Here is a 12,982-nt window from a genome sequence, read left to right on the forward strand (position 1 = left end):
CTCACGGTCCGTGAGTTCGAGCCCCGCGTCGGGCTCTGGGTTGATGGCTCAGAGCCTGGAGCCTGTTTCCGATTCTGTGTCTCCCTCTCTCTCTGCCCCTCCCCCGTTCATGCTCTGTCTCACTCTGTCCCAAAAATAAATAAACGTTGAAAAAAAAAATTAAAAAAAAAAAAAAAAAAAAAGAAAAAAATAAAATGGGCACATAAAGACTTTCCAAGGAATGCTTTCCAAGGGTATGTGAAGACCTTCCAAGAGGTACTGGGCAAGAAAATCAATCTGAGGAGCATTTTAAGGTAATAAGTTTCCAGATCCTCAACTTTTTTTTGTTTTAATGTTTATTTATTTTTGAGAGAGACAGAGACAGAATGCCAGTGGGTTAGGGGCAGAGAGAGAGGGAGACACAGAATCCAAAGCACACTCCAGGCTCTGAACTGTTAGCACAGAGCTGGACGCTGGGCTCAAACCCACAAGCTGTGAGATCATGACCTGAGCTAAAGTCAGATGCTCAACCAACTGAGACACCGAGGTACCCCCCAGATCCTCAATTTGTATTAGAAATCTCCCCCTCCCCCCAACGAATCTGTTTGAGAACCAGCCCAGCTTACTTAATGCATACTCTCCATTCCACCTGCTCTTTCAGCATAGTCCTTACTTTACAAAAGAAAGGCATATCCCTCACCTACACTTAATCTCCATGCATGGTCCAGGATATAAAAACCTGGGCATTAGGAGGGAGGGGTTCTTTTTTCAATCAATGATATTAAAACATTTCTATTACAACCAATCCTCTTATTTCATCTTATAAAATGTTTACTATTTTCTACCTCCTACTAGCAAAACCAAATTGTTTGTTAGCTGTTCAAACCATTATTTCCTAGCCAATATACTTTTTTTTAATTAAATACATAATAGGAAATTTATCATGAAGTCTAAAAACTTTATTTGGAGTTATTTCTGATTTTTAAACATGATTCTTATTTAATTGTTCTCCAAAGCCAAACATCAGAATTCAGCACAAACACACACCCACTTCTGCCACAGGGATAACATACCTTCTGTCTTACTTCTTATTAACTACTGGATTTAGCTACATATTATACAGCATTATTCCAAATTACATAATGAGAAACAGTACTATCCTGTTTTTACAGTTTTGTAATGTTAATATTAGCTCTATATAATTTTAATCATAACTGGTTTTTAGTAATCTATTTTATAAGCTGTTAATTTATTTCCCAGTGATTTTTATAATATTCTTTAAGGTGAATATTAACGTATTTATTTGAACTGAAGAATAAAGGCAGACTTTTTCCTAACAGAAAGTCAGTCGGATTTGGCTGACTGGTTTGAAAGAAGACTGGCTTTGCTAATTCCACAAATGGCAGGTATTTTCCATATTGAAGTGAATCTGCACTTCAATATTTTAATTTTTTTTAACGTTTATTTATTTTTGACAGACAGAGAGAGACAGAGAATAAGCAGGGGAGGAACAGAGAGAGATGGAGACACAGAATCTGAAGCAGGCTCCAGGCTCTGAGCTGTCAGCACATAGCCCGACACGGGGCTTGAACCCACAAACTGTGAGATCGTGACCTGAGCCAAGGTCGGTTGCTTAACCGAATGAGCCACACAGGCACCCCTGCACTTCAATATCTTAACAAAAAGATCCTGAAAACATGTTAATAATAAGATAAAAGAATTTTACCAAAATTGTGTCGGTAAGTAAAAGAGTGTGAAAATCAATCTCAGATTAACAAGGTGCCTCTGAGTGAGAAAGTAACAGGTAACTAATAGTAATTTTTACATGACTGAAACTGAAAACAAAATCTTTTTCAAGTTCAGCGGTTTCCAATTCTTTGCTTTTACTAAAATTAAAAGACTCTTTTTGATAGTACTTTAGAATAGTATTTGGTAATAAAACACTTTGTGATTATTGGCATGTAATTTAGAAGTAGTTCAAAGACTCAAGGAATATTACCGTAAAAAATCTCTTCCTTTCCCAATTACTACATGAACAAGGTTTCTCAATGCTTATGTCTATAAAAATAAAAAAAACAGAGAACTGAGCAACAGTAGCACCTTATCTTCTTCTATCATTAGATAATACTCATCCATGAATACCTGAATTGAGAAACACCATATTTCTCATTAAGGGATGCATTATCTTTTTCTAAGTAGTTATTCATATAACTAATCTCTACATCCTATGTGGGCTCGAACACATGACTCTGAGATCAAGAGTCACAGGCTCTTCTGACTGAGCCAGCCAGGCACCCCAAGGAATGCATTTTCAATAAAAATTGTACTTTTCAGGTTTCACAAGTTATAAATTTATGTAATATATTTATGTTGTTTAATAAACTGTGTACCAGTAATAGCTGTAATGACAATTCAATTCAAATGAGACTTTTTTTTTTTAACAATTAAAGCCTATGGTCACAGCCAATAATCTTAAATTTATACTCATTCTTGTTGCAAAGAAGTGCGATAGTGATCAATAAGTCTTTAAAACACAAATATACTGGGGTGCCTGGCTAGCTCAGTCGGTTAAGCATCTGACTCTTTATTTCAGTTCAAGTCATGATCTCACAATTTGTGAGATCAAACCCCACATCAGGCTCTCTGCATCTGTGCTGAGCAAGAGCCTGCTTAGGATTCTCTCCCTCTCTCTCTGCTCCTCCCCCATGCTTGCTCTCTCTCAAAATAAATAAATAAACTTAAAAAAAAAAACACATACAAATATAATTAGAATACAGTTCTGAATGGGAAGTGAATGGAATTAGAAGTTCAAGAAGAAAGGGAACCATATAAAATTTCTGCTAAAGAACTTGTTCATATATTTTTAAATAGATGATGGCAGGCACCAAACATTTAGGGTATTTGGAGTCCACTGGATACACTTAAGAATTACATAACGGTTTTAGTTTAAAACATCAAAATTTATAATAAGTCAGAAATTATATCCTCTACAGGTACTTAAATTTGTGATGGAAAATTTAGATATCAACTTTTTTTTTTAATGTTTTGTATTTGTTTTTAGAGAGAGCATGTGAGCAGTGGAGGGGTGGGGGTAGGGAGGAGAAAGGATCCAAAGTGGGCTTCGTGCTGACAGCAAAGAGCCCGATGCGGGGCTCCCACCTTGTAAGGGTGGGACTCAAAGGCAAGCTGCTAGAAATGAGTTTCAATCCTCCACTCCAAAATATGTTCCTCACCAGTTTTCTGAGTATCTGAAATTACCCACCATCAGAATCTCATTACTTCAAAGTCACACACTGATTTCCCAGAGTTTTTGTTCATTGTATAATAATAAGGGAGGTGAGTAGCCAATCAGATTAGGATCTGCATGGATTGTGAGAAAAGACAAATGTATTTTTTATTACGGAAAAAGGTAGTTGGGGGACAAACTAGGACAACCTGAGTTCTATTCCCCGCTTTATTTCTAACCGGGAGTTTATGCTACAGGACACGCTATTTATTCTCTCTGTAGGTACGTAAAATAACTTGCCGAACTTCCACCAGAAAGGAACAGAAAGGGCATCACAGTGATCAGGCTGTTTATTTCTATACCAAGAGGCATATAAAGGCTAAGTTATTAACTATAAGCATGGACTATCAATTGTCACTCAGTGCCCACCGAAACCGAGAACTCTGCTCCCAGTCCCATCTCTGGAGAGGCTGTGTCAAAGCAAATAAGATAGGGAAGAAGGATGCCTAAAATTGAAAAGTGAGCTTTCTGGTTAAGCTCCACAGGGGAGGAAAGAAACTGTCAGTGCCCTCAATGGCATCTTTAGCGCCCATAGACCCCAAACCCAGTACTTTGTAAATGTTTCTAGTTTATCGGAATACTTCCTTTGAAAAAAAAAAATCTTTTTAAGTTAAATTTTTTTGGGGGGGAGGGGAGGGAGGATACAAAAAAAAAGAAAAAGAAAAAAAGCCACACAAGTTAAAGTCTAAAAGAACAGAGAGGGAAAAGTTTCTCACTTCATTCCTCCAGGCACCCAATTCCTCTCCTAAGAAGCAACCTTTACCAGTCCCTTATCTAACTCCTCTCAATTCCTTGTAATGTTTTACCAAAAGCTCACTCCCTTTGAATTTTCCCTTGGGTTTCTGCAAGTTCCCCGATCTTAGCCCCTCCCTCGTGGGAGGGGGGAAATGGCAAAAGGGCTTGGTTTCGTTCACCCCGGAGCAAGCCGACTAGGGGGGGAATAGCTGGTTTTAAGCCTGAGGGTGGGGCTGACGGGGGAATGAGAGTGAGAGAACCCACGAGGACCGTCAGGGCGCCCTCCCTGGAGAGGCAAGTCCCTCACGGCTCCTCAATGTCGTCCTTTTCATGAAAGAGCTAGTAATACCTGCAATTTGCTTCCTTCAGGGGGCTGGCTCGAAGATCCTAGGCAGTGCCTACGGACTGCGCACACTAAAGCACTTCGGGGTTGGTAAGGCGCAGGAGGAAGCCCGGGGGCTCTGAGCCCCCAGAAGGTCCGCAGCCTCAGTGCAGGCAGCGGAACCCGCGGGAACAGCTCCCCTCATAACCTGACCCTCTTGTCCTCCCTGGCTCCTGAAGCGCCCTTCTAGCTCGCAGGTAGCCGAAGAGACGGCGCGGAGCCCTCGGGGCCTCGGTCTCCTCCCCGCTCCCGCCACAAGCCTCAGGTGCGCGAGACCCCTGCGGGACAGGTGGCGGCTCCCCATTGCTATAGCGACGACCTGGCTCGCCAGCCGCGCCCAGGCCCTGACCGGGGCGTCGTGACGTCATCACGCCCTCCCCGGGCGCTCGGCCTAGCGGGCTGTGCGTCACCCGGCCGGGGGGCGGGGCGGGGATCTGAGGGGCACGGTTCAGAGCCCAGCCGCCTGGGCTCCAGGGCCCGGGAACCTGGATAAGTAGGACGGCTGCCGCGGCGGCAGGGGGTGCGGGGTGGAGCGTGCCCGGTATTTTCTATACGGGTTCCGGGGCCCGGTAGAGGCGCGCCGAGAGGAGAGGAAAGTGCGGCGGCCCTGGAACCTGGATATCGCGCGAGGCAAGCTGCGCGCGGGCGGGCGGGCTATGGCGCAGGCGGGTTGCGGGGCCGGCGCTGGTGGCAGGGCCCGGTGCATGGCGGTCTGTCGGCGGAGTCGCCCTCGGGGGCTGTCAGGTTGGTGGCTGCGGGAAGAGTGGGTCCACCGTGCCCAGGTGGGAGGCCGGGCGGGCGCAGGGCCCCGGGAAGGTCCCGAGCCCGGCGTGCCCACCTTCCTCCGGCCCTAGCCTAGCGTCCGGGCGGCTAGACGGCGACCTGACCCTTCCCCCACCCCGGGTCCCGTCCCCCATCCCTGCCCCTTCTTTCCGCCCTGCGACTCCTCCCCCAAGACTTCTAAACCCCACCCCGTCTCCCATCCCCACTCCCGCCTCCACCTCTGTGACCCTACACCCCACCCACTGACCCTAAAACCTCACCTCAGTTCTTATTCATTGACTCTGCCAACCCAGGAATTTCCCCAGCACTTCCCGGGGACCCACCAACCCAGTGACTCCTTCAGTTCTAATCCAGTGACTCAAGATCCAAGACCCCCGTACCTCTCCTTGGTGATCCCCCCAACCTTCTCAGTAACCCCATCATTGGTCCGGTAACTCCCACGGTTCTACCCTGTGTTCGCCCACAGACTTGGTGAATCCCCTCAAACGTTTTTTTGTAACTCTTCAGCCCTACTCCAAGTTTCCCACCCAGTCGTCATCTACATAACCTTCTACATCTGATAATCCCTTCTTTGCCCTGTAACCTCATGGTCTTCATTCCATGCTCCCGCTTCATCTTAAAATCACCCCCACTGACATCTCTCTCTCTCTCTCTCTCTCTCTGCACCTTCAGCCCCTCAGTGTCAATCAACACATGACTTACAAGTGCCCCAGCACCATGCCAGTGCCCAGGAAGATGTAGACATGAATATGAAGTACTAGTAATGGTTGGAGGCATCAAAGAATTCTGGATTGAGTCTGTCTGGTCCCAGACTCAAGTCCCAGCTCTGCCACCGTTGTGTTTTGGAAACCTGGGAGAGGTCCCTGCCTCACTCGGCCTCAGCCTCTCGTCTGTATTGTGATAAGGTTGGGTTAAATGATCTCAGAGTTTCCTTCCAGCTGTGAAATTCTACAGTTCTCAGTCAAGATGATATTTGTTTGCAATCATTTTTGTACCCTCCCTAGAAGTTTACTCTTGTAACCTCACCTCAGGTTCTACTTGCTTCATGAGCCTTATTCCCTCACTCCCTTGACCCTCTACACTCTTAATAGTCCATACCCATTTCCCTTGCTCAGGCCCCATCAGTTAACATGTTTGCAAAGCCAGGGGCATTGATGTGATAAGAAACCTGGTTCTAGTCTCTGGTTCTTCAGCTGTGGCACCTCAGGCATACCATTTAGCCTCTAAGAACCCTCAGCCTCAACCTCTGCTAAGGGAGGATAGTAGTCTTGCCTGAGATGGTGCATGCAAAGTACCTGGCACCATGCCTGGCCCATGGGAGCCCTTAAATCTAAGCTGAGAAGCTCTTACGGGTCTTACTCTGTCCTGGGTGATAGGGATTCAACAGACAATGAAGACAGGGCCCATACCTTAACATTACTTTTCTACCACCAAGCTCTTGGAATCCCCATTCTCTTCTCTCTGCTATGGCCTTCTCCTCTTATTCTTTACACATCTTTAATTATGATTGGCCAAGCACCTACTGGGTGTCAGGCTTTGTATGTATAAATTAAACTTACCTTGCAACAAGCCCAAGAAGTTGGTATTACTATATCCACCACCATTTCCCATTTCTCTTGGTTTGGTTTGGTTGTAAATAAAGAACCTGAGACAGATAAGTGGCAGAGCGAGTGTTTGAACCCATGGTCTCAAAACCCACTAGCTCCATTGACTTTCTTGCCCCCAAACCTGCACAGTTTTCCAGGTCACCCTGAGCCTCTTGTTCCTTATTTTCTAATGATTCCTAAGCCCAACATCAGCTCATTCCGTGACGATCCCTCCCTCCAAGGTCTCTATTATCCTTTGCCTCATGGCTTAGTGACTTCCTCGACCCATTGTTCATGACTTTGCACCCCATGTGCCTGGAGTCCCCTGCACCTTAATACCTCTTTTCACCTTTTGTCTAGATATCCTCTCACAGCCCTTACTACATGATCTCACTCACCCTAAGGGGTCTGCCACTTCAACGCACTCTCCCCCAAACCCTTTCATACTGTTAAGTCCCTTCCCCCCAGGAATTCATATACTCTAAAACTCGCTGGCCCAGTAGTCATATAATTCCCTGTTTTCAGTCTCTTCTCAGTGTTCTAGCTGCCTCCTTTCTACCACCCACAGCTTGTCCTGTTACCCAAAGACTTCATCTAACTAGCTCTTTATCTAGTGACTTCCTTTACCTAGTTTCAATGAAATGAGTCCTTTCCATCCCAGCATGAACCCATCTTTCATAACCTATACATCCTCCCATTCTAAGGTCCCTCCTCTTCACGTTCTGTCCAGTATCCCCCTGAGATTCTGCCTCCTATATTCCCAGATCCCATGGCATCCTCCCCATTGTCATCAGTGATCTCCTTTACAAACCAGAATCTTCCCCATTTTCCTCTCCCTGCATCCCTGCCCCTTCTCACAGTACCTTTTTCCATCCTTGCTCTTCTTTTTCTCCCAGCTGTTCTCACTTCACCCATTTTGATAACACTGATTATAATGCAAACATCCCTCTCATCCCAACTCCTCCTTTTCCATTCTTCTGTGCATCTAACTCCAGGGCTGCGTAAATGACCCTGCCACTCCGAGCTCTCCTTCCTTCTCACACAGCGCTGTGCAGCCAAACCTCACTGGTCCCTTTGGTTAGTCCAAAGAACTACACTCTTCTCTGGGAACTTCTGATTGTAGGTCACCACGATCACAGTCCTTTAGGTAGCAAGGAGAGAGAGAGAGAGATCTTGGAGACCCTTCTGAATTGATTTAGCCTCGTCTCCTGGACACACTCCCATGATCCTGTTCTGTTTCTGAAGTGGCTTGGTATATATGTCCTCAGGGTAGAATGCTTTGGAGTTGGTTTCTGCCTGCATTGAATTAGCCCCATTGTTTCCTCAGCTCTGGGAGGACTTTCAAGTGCCCTCCCACCGGAAGACTGGATGGTGAATAGCAAAATGTGACATTAAAGACCACATCCAAGGGTCTTTTCTGTAGGTCACCAAATTCCCAGGTCTTCTACAATATTCTTGTTGGCTATATAATAATACATAACAGCAGAGAGTAAAACTAGAGTTAAGGAAAGGGTAAACCCTGGGGTCTACAAATGGATCTTTTTTTTAAGATTTGTTTATTTTTGGGAGAGAGTGAGAGAGAGGGAAGGAGAACGCAAGCGGGGAGGGTCAGAGAGAGGGAGACAGAAGATCCAAAGCAGGCTCTGCACTGACAGAAGAGAGCTCAGCATGGGGCTCGAGCTCTGGAGCCAGGAGATCATGACCCAAGCCAAAGTCTGAGCCACCCAGGTGCTCCCAAATTGATTTTTAAAAATAAGCTTTTGCCTTAGGCTTGTTTAATCTTTCTTAGGGCACAGGACGTATTCTGCCATGGATCATAGTTATTTGTGTACTTCTCAACCTACTCCCTGGCTCCACTGTGATTTCCTTCAGAGTAGAGGCTGGATTTTCTTTATCTAATATCATCTTAATCTAGTGTCTGTATTATGAGGTAGTCAGTAATACTGACTGGATTGAATGAACTCAGAAATTCTGCATCAGATACAAACAAGTAAAAACAGTTTGCGTCTATGTTCATTTTGTAGCCACAACAACCCCCCTCCCCAAATCCCTCTAGACGCATAATGGGCAAGTCCCTTGATTTAAACAGTCTGGAATTTAGACACTTCCTTTTTTAGTCATTGGTTGCAAAAGGGAATGGGTGTAAGTACTTGTTTTCACTGTATGTTTGGTAAGACTAGAGAGATTGGTTGCCGCTGTTGATAGAATACAGTGGTTACAAGGCCAGGGTCTGTTATATACAGACCAGTTTTCAAGAAAACAGCAATGTGAAATTTTTACTGGGGGTTGCAAAGACAGTCCAGGAATAGGGGGAACCATATTGGCAAAATGATGGTAATTGCTGAAGTTGTGGATTTGGGTTCATGGGATACGTTACACTGTTCTTTCTAGTTTTGTGTATGTTTGAAATCCCTAATAAAAGTTGGAAAAAAAAAAAAAAAGCTAGTTGAACAAGTGCAAATTTAGCACTGTTCCCTGGAAAACACCTCAACGCAAATGTTACTGAGTCAGTACTATTATGTAGGTTAAGTAGTATATTTAGTCTAACCTATCCCTGACCTTTTCTGTTTGTGAGATAGGGCGCTAAAAACAAAAATCAGCACCCTGCAGAATTTTGTACTTGGTGGCGCAGGAATTGTAACATGCTGGCAACCAGCACCTATTGCCCTGGAAGTGAGAAGGTGAAGGGAGTGGGGGGAGGTGAAGGGGAGACCAGAGCTCAACTAGGGTCTTCCATTTTTGGCCTAAGGCCTTTAGATTACTGGGACATCTTAAAGGTATGGATGTTCATTCATTCACTCATTTCATTCATTATTCCACAAATGTTTGGTGACTCCCTGCTAGAGGCCTGGTACTTTTCTAGTACCTGGAGACAGAGCAGTGAATAAAACAAAGTTCCTGGACTTAAGAAGCTCACCTGTTGGGGACAGGCATACAAAAACAAATAACAAGTAAAATTTATGTTGAGAAAATTAAGCAGAGAAGGGAGAGAGTTCCTGGAGTCAGTGTTAAATTTTAAATAGAGTGGTTAAGGAAGTTCTCACTGAAAAGGTAACATTTGAGCCAAAAAGTTAAGAGGGTGAGCCAAGCATATATCTGGGGGAAACGTGTTCCAGTCAGAGGGAACAACAAGTGCAAAGGCCCCAGAGCAGGAGTATGCCTCGTATACTCTACATTCGAGGAACATGAAGGCGCCAGCCAGTATGGCTGCAGTAGTGTAAGAGAGGGGAAACAGCAGGAGAGATGTGGGAGCGTGAGTGGATTGGTGGCAAGTCACATTAAGATTTTGTGCATTGTGAGAGGGAAGCCATTGGAGGGCTCTAAACAGATGAGTGATGTGATCTGACATCCAGGATCATTCTGGCTGCATTGCTGAGAGTGACCCATAGAACGCAAGAGTGGAAGGAGGGAAACTGGTTAGGAGGCTACTCCCAAGAGTCCAGGCAAGAGAAGTTGGTGGCTTGCATCCAAAGTAAAGCAGTGGAAAAGTGAGAAGTGGTTGGATTCTGGCTGTGTGTGTGTGTCTGTGTGTGTGGAGAGAGAGAGTGGAGCCACCAGATTTGCTGATGGCTTAGATATGGCATGTAAAAGAAACAGAGAAGAAGTTGAGGATGGCTCTCTCCTTTTTGGCCTGAGCAACTGAAGAATGGAGTTATCATTTAGTGAAATGGGGAAGCAGGAGGAGGGGTAGGTTGTGAGAAGGGATAGATAAGGAACTAACTTTTGAGTGTGTCAAGTTTCAGGTGCTTTTTGGGCATGGAGATGTTGCATAAGCCACTGGATACACAAGTTGTTAGACGTGAGTAAATTTCTGCTCTCCTGAGAACTGAAAGAACACTGTTCCTGAGCAAGAGACAGGGCAGTACAGTAGAACACTAGCAGTTCAGGAGTGAGGCCTGGCTCTGCCACCTGCTAGCTGCGTGATCCTTTGGAACTTCTTCAGCAGTTCTGGCCTCCATATCTTCATCTGCAGAATGCCTGCATTAGACTAGAAACAAGCCATCTTCTCAGCCCACGCCCATTGTGAGAGTCCACGAATTCGTGCTCAGAGTAAACAAGATAACATATCTGTACATCGAAGAGCATTTTGAAAACTGCTGAGCCCTATGCCAGCTAGCAGTGTTGGTGGTAAGAGTCCATCCTTCCTTTGCTAAAGTAATACCCAGTGAGTGCCTGCCATGTGCTGGGCACAGAGGATACAGTGATGGAGAAGATGCAGCTGTGCCCTCGTGGAACAGTACAGACCAGCTGCCTGGTGCAGCTTCGCCAGAGGAAGTGCAGAGGAAACAGGCCAGACACCAGTGGTCTGGTGTGACATGAACCAGGGAAAGCCTGTTACTGACCTGGGTCTGGGAAAACAGTGAACGTGGATGTCAGAGATGAAGCGAGATGATGTTCCAAGTGAGGCCAAGTGGTCATTGGGGCTGGGGCAGAGCTGGGGCAGAGCTAAGGCAGTGGGGCTCCGTTCTTTCCCTCCCTCATTCTTTCACTCAACGTTTACTCCTCTGTTGGGATCTTCTCTTAAGGAGCTCGTGGTTCTGGAGTAGATGGTTTCAAATCCAGCCTTGAGAGTTTCAATTAGAATGAATTCCTTGTAAGTGGAGCTGATTTAGGATTCAAATTTGAGCAAAGAGCTCAGTTGTGGACACATTCTTTGTTAGGTGCTGATTACGCCAAGTTATAAGCAGTATAACAGAAAGTAGGAGTGTGTTATTTTCCCCCTAGAAGAGTCCAATTTTAGGAAAACATACCGTGGCAGAGTAATCCCTTCACTGCATCTGGAAGCATAGTCGCTGTGCCATGTTTATCCATGTATCATTTAGATGTCAGTGTTTATATTGTAAGGAGAGTCTCTGACCAGCTAAACAAGAGCACAGGATACAGCCCATCTTCACTGACAGATCACCCACAAAATTTGTTTAGAGTAGATATGTAATCATCATCTTTCATTTAACAGAATGGGGAAATTTTGTCCTGGTGAGTGGAAAAAACCACTGAGATACAAATCCAAGTGCAGCGGAAGCTATTGTCTTTAACTGGTGGCCAAAAGCTACTGACGAAACCTTGGATGCCTCTTGCCCTGGCAGCGCTCAGTCAAGGTAGAGAACTATGTATTGATGTGAGGGTCTCACGGTTGTCTTTGTTTTGCCGGTAGAAGTGAAGGGCCTATTTAGGCTCCTCACTTACAGCTCAGAATCGGAAAAGATCTGTGATGTTGAATGTGACATTCAAAGCCTCACAGCACATTAGATTGTCACCAGCTGGAAGTCAGAGCACTTCTTCTGGTGCCTCTGGGTTAACATTTACCCCTGGCTTGCCCTCAGTAAATGGTTCATCTCCAAGAAGCACAGATAGAACTTGTTAGTTTGGTACTATTTCTCACTGTATCGCTCTTCATTTGTTGGGAGTCCCTGCTGCTTTGGGGTATTTGATAAAGCATGACACCCATGCAGTTACGATAAGAACCAAGGACCTGGGGGCTCCTTGAGACTGTGGAACTGACCTGAGGCTTAGATGTCAAGGGTGTACCTGAGACCAGAGTTCTCTCTGTCTGAGAAAATCATCCTCTCAACCTAAGAAGTACCGTCTGAAGCCACAGAAGCAGTGAGGGAGAAAGGCAGCCCCTGCCTAGCTACCACTTCAGCCAGACTGACCCTTGTAACCAGGCTGGGGACACACGTGCTAGAGCCAACCTGTTCTCAGATCCTGTGCAGATTTGCTGCTGCCGCATGCTCAGCTTGGTCACCTTTCCATACGATCCATGAGCCGTGAAGCTAAGGTTTCAGGTTTGGTTTTGCTGTATAGCTGTATAACAGAATCTATGCTGTCAGCACTGGACTAGCCATGCCTCACAAATGCAGAACCGTAGATATTCCTGTAGCCAACGAAAGGAATGCAAAGCATGCTTCCAGAGTTTCTTTTTTTGTTCATTTATTTATATTTGTTTATTTAACATATAAATACATTTGTGTATTTAACATTCATGAGGCTAACTTTTTTTTTTTTTTTTTGGTCTGTAAGTCCAGTGAAAAGTCATCCTTCCATTGCTATTCCCCAGTCACTCCGTTACCCTTCTGCAGGCAACCCTACTTAGTAATTTCTTGATTGTCTTTCTACAGATTTTTGCATGCCAGTGGCAGCATACAGAAGGCATTGTTTTATATTTTGCCATTTTTTAAATTTAATATGTTTTGGGGATCTTTGTGTGTTTGTATGTAAGGACCTTCCTCA

At 45.1% G+C, this 12,982-nt stretch overlaps 1 protein-coding gene across 6 annotated transcripts in view; it reads left to right on the forward strand.

Annotated features, from left to right (window-relative positions):
- The first annotated feature begins 4,799 nt into the window (after window positions 1-4,799).
- ZNF76 (zinc finger protein 76) overlaps window positions 4,800-12,982 on the forward strand; it is a 33,876-nt gene continuing 25,693 nt past the window's right edge. For 2 of the 6 annotated variants that reach the window (XM_045497997.1, XM_045497995.1), the window contains exon 1: window positions 5,019-5,126. The gene's annotated coding sequence lies outside the window, so the exon portion shown is untranslated. Of the gene's footprint in view, window positions 5,127-11,708; window positions 11,851-12,982 lie in introns of all 6 variants that reach the window. The other 4 variants (XM_045497994.1, XM_045497993.1, XM_045497992.1 and 1 more) reach the window with 4 other exon arrangements.

Source organism: Leopardus geoffroyi, chromosome B2 (assembly GCF_018350155.1).
Source record: "Leopardus geoffroyi isolate Oge1 chromosome B2, O.geoffroyi_Oge1_pat1.0, whole genome shotgun sequence".
NCBI classification, from domain to species: domain Eukaryota; kingdom Metazoa; phylum Chordata; class Mammalia; order Carnivora; family Felidae; genus Leopardus; species Leopardus geoffroyi.